Here is a 4104-nt window from a genome sequence, read left to right on the forward strand (position 1 = left end):
ACACATTCAACACATATTTCATCATAAGCTTAGGACCGACTGACCCACGACCAACTACTGTTCACATGGAACCCATCCCCAACTTCAGTGCTCAAGGTTTTCATTTGAGTACTTGCTACTACCACCAAGATCTGCGCATGTGACAGCTCCAGATTACTTTACAGCAAAATCCTTCGACGCTATCACATTACCTTCCTACTCTCTGAGCGTTCCGGTGCGTCACGCATCAGAGGTTGAGTATGAGTACAATGCTATAGCGCCATCCATTTTTGGGGCTAGTTGCTTTGGCAGGTGAGTTGTTACACACTCCTTAGCGGATTCCGACTTCCATGGCCACCGTCCTGCTGTCTTCAGCAACTAACACCCTTTAGGGATCTTATGCGCATTTCAGCTTCAGGCACTTTAACTCAACATTTGGTTCAACCCACAGCGCCAGTTCTGCTTACCAAAAATGGCCCACTAAGCATACTTATTTAGCAGCGTTCTTCAATCAAGAAAGAACACTCACACCCATTGAAAGTTTGAGAATAGGTTGAGGCTATATATGCCCCAAGGCCTCTAATCATTCGCTTTACGGGATTAAACTAAAAACGTACGCTTGCTATCCTGAGGGAAACTTCGGAAGGAACCAGCTACTAGATGGTTCGATTAGTCTTTCCCCTATACCCAGATCAGATTATCGATTTGCACGTCAGAATAACTTCAGACATCCACCAGAGTTTCCTCTGGCTTCATCTTGACTAGGCATAGGTCACCATCTTTCGGGTCTCAAACATCACGCTTTCAGTCTACAGATGCCAGATAGCATGAGTAGCTTATCGCTGCGTCACATTACTGCGAGTAACGATAGGTTTGCATTTCACTTCGCCTTCGGGTGCTTAAACCCGATGACTCGCGTGCCATTTGAACTCCTTGGTCCGTGTTTCAAGACGGGTCAAATAACTAATGTCAATCATTGATGGCAGGAAGCTTGCCCACTGCATTTTACTCACCGCAAAAAGGAATGAACCGATTCGCAGACAAAGCAAACACATTCGACAACAGCATCCCACAGCTGTCACACAGCTAAACTACACCGCTAGCTGAACCCAGTGATCAACTTTACGCTAGGCGCGAGCTGATGGCCACCGATGCCGCAGCAGCATAGTTTCTCAATGCCTGGATGTGTACTAGTACACAGAAATCGCCTACATGCTAGCAGATAGCGCTCGTCTGAATAAACAGCTCACGCTCACCACGTCGCGGTAACACGATTGCTGTTGATAGACACATCACTTAACGACACAGTTATCTGTTTTACTCAATATGGTTTCACGCACTGTTGAACTCTCTCGTCAGAGTTCTTTTCAACTTTCCCTCATGGTACTTGTTCGCTATTAGTCCCTTCATATATTTAGCCTTTGATGAAATTTACCACCAACTTTAAGTTGTACTCTCAAACAACTAGACTCGTAAGAGCTCCGATTCAACAACAGACACAACCAAACAGGCTTTTCACCTTCTTTGAGAACTCACTCGATAATATTTAGGCTGTGCATCAGTTCAACACGGAGTTCCTTTACACCTCATCTCTTATTGTACAAAACATAAGAATTGGCAATAGGCTGAATTCCAGTTCACTCGCAGCTACTACGGAAATCTCTTTTGATTTCTTTTCCTCCGCTTATTGATATGCTTAAGTTCAGCGGGTCGTCACACTTGATTTCAGATACACAGCACAGTTGGCACAATATCACTCACGTGAATATTGAGAATTTATACTATTGCATAACTTCGCCAGCGAGGGCCGCAGCAACAGTAAATACGTATGATACGGATTATATACTGAAACAAATGTAGCACAGAGACAGGTTTCTGTGCTGAAATTTTCATTCAAAAACACAATGCTCACAAAATTTACACAACTCACATCAATTTCCACAAATTACTATGTTTTTCATCGTTTGAAGGACTAAGTGATCCCCCATATTGAGTCTTGAGTTTTTTCTTCTCAATAGCACAGACATCTCCCGAACGAAGAAAAGGTATTATCACCCGCGAGGGCGACGCGCACAACACACGAAGACAGTGGACGGTAACACCACAATAGAGCAGTGCGCCACAAATCGCGGGAAGCTGCGATACATATTGAATACACACAAGTTTATCATGCCTCTCACATACCACATCCCTCCTGGACGGCAGGAGTAATGCGTGTGTAATAGAGCATCTTACGGGTACCGTTGAACTCTGTGACAGAGCAACGGATTTTGAAATCAAGTAATGATCCTTCCGCAGGTTCACCTACGGAAACCTTGTTACGACTTTTACTTCCTCTAAATGATCAAGTTTGATCTTCATTGCAAACATTACACATACAAAGTACGTGCACATCTACTCAGATGATCTCACTAAACCATTCAATCGGTAGTAGCGACGGGCGGTGTGTACAAAGGGCAGGGACGTAATCAGTACTAGCTGATGACTAGCACTTACTGGGAATTCCTCGTTCAAGGGGCACAATTGCAATCCCCTATCCCCATTAAGAAAAACATTCAAAGATTACTAACCTTATTAAAGGCTAGAGAACTCATTTTGTCTCTCAATGTAGCGCGCGTGCGGCCCCGAACATCTAAGGGCATCACAGACCTGTTATTGCTCTGTTTCAAAGCGTTAAACACGCTTGATCCCATTAAGAAACACCACAGAAGACGAGATTCTGTGTGTTATTTAATAGGCTAGAGTCTCGTTCGTTATCGGAATTAACCAGACAAATCACTCCACCAACTAAGAACGGCCATGCACCACCATCCACCAAATCAAGAAAGAGCTATCAATCTGTCAATCCTTCTAGTGTCAGGACCAGGTAAGTTTTCCCGTGTTGAGTCAAATTAAGCCGCAGGCTCCACTCCTGGTGGTGCCCTTCCGTCAATTCCTTTAAGTTTCAGCTTTGCAACCATACTTCCCCCATAACCCTACTTTGGTTTCCCGTGGCCTCTCACTCAGTCATATAAAGAACATGAGCAAATTGCTAGTTGGCATAGTTTATGGTTAGAACTAGGGCGGTATCTGATCGCCTTCGAACCTCTAACTTTCGTTCTTGATCAATGAAAACATTCTTGGCAAATGCTTTCACAGTAGTTCGTCTTGCTGTGGTCTAAGAATTTCACCTCTCTCACAACAATACGAATGCCCCCAACAGTTCCTTTCAATCATTTTATCGTTCAAAAACCAACAAATAGAACAACAACATATTCCATCATTCCATGCATTTATATCCAAGTAACACACTTGCTTTAAGCACTCTAATTTAATCAAAGTGATTTTTGATGACTCTTGTAAGCCGGACAGTGAAGTCGGCGAAAACAGTCATCCATATTTCCTCCCAGTCATACGGAAGCACCCATTGGATGCTAGTTGTAAGCCAGGGGAACTTTTCAAACTACGAGCTTTTTAGACGCAACAATTTTAATATACGCTATTGGAGCTGGAATTACCGCGGCTGCTGGCACCAGACTTGCCCTCCAATAGTTCCTCGTTAAAGGATTTAGAATGTACTCATTCCAATTACGAAGCCTCATTTGAGTCCCGCATTGTATTTTTTGTCACTACCTCCCCGTGCCGGGATTGGGTAATTTGCGCGCCTGCTGCCTTCCTTAGATGTGGTAGCCGTTTCTCAGGCTCCCTCTCCGGAATCGAACCCTAATTCCCCGTTACCCGTTACAACCATGGTAAACATATAATATACCATCGACAGTTGATAGAGCAGATACTTTGAAGGAATAGCACCGGCCCGAGGCCGCAATGCTCGGCAAAGTTATTCAGAGTCGCCACCTGCAGCCCCCGAGAGGGCATGGTTTGCACTAATAAAAGCACATCCAACCGAAGTTGAACGTATTTGCATGTATTAGCTCTAGAATTACCACAGTTATCCAATTAACAAAACACATCCCATGAAATTATAACTGATTTAATGAGCCATTCGCGGTTTCACCATTCTTGGGTCTGAACTTATACATGCATGGCTTAATCTTTAAGACAAGCATATGATTACTGGCAGGATCAACCAGTTTCACAGAGAAAAAGTTATAAAGTCTAATGTCGCAGAGACTCCTGCGAGCACTA

At 43.8% G+C, this 4104-nt stretch overlaps 2 non-coding genes across 2 annotated transcripts in view; both read right to left on the reverse strand.

Moving 5' to 3' along the window:
• Window positions 1-1712, reverse strand: part of LOC114828505 (large subunit ribosomal RNA) — a 3545-nt gene extending 1833 nt beyond the window's left edge. Inside the window, exon 1 of the ribosomal RNA XR_003777137.1 lies at window positions 1-1712. This exon is cut by the window's left edge and continues 1833 nt beyond it. This is a non-coding gene — a ribosomal RNA (large subunit ribosomal RNA).
• Window positions 1713-2260: 548 nt separating this feature from the next.
• LOC114828504 (small subunit ribosomal RNA) lies at window positions 2261-4052 on the reverse strand. Its single transcript, XR_003777136.1, has one exon. It is a non-coding gene; the product is annotated as a small subunit ribosomal RNA (ribosomal RNA).
• Between the last annotated feature and the right edge of the window lie 52 nt (window positions 4053-4104).

This window comes from Galendromus occidentalis, unplaced genomic scaffold, assembly GCF_000255335.2.
Source record: "Galendromus occidentalis unplaced genomic scaffold, Mocc_1.1 scf7180000077533, whole genome shotgun sequence".
NCBI lineage: Eukaryota > Metazoa > Arthropoda > Arachnida > Mesostigmata > Phytoseiidae > Galendromus > Galendromus occidentalis.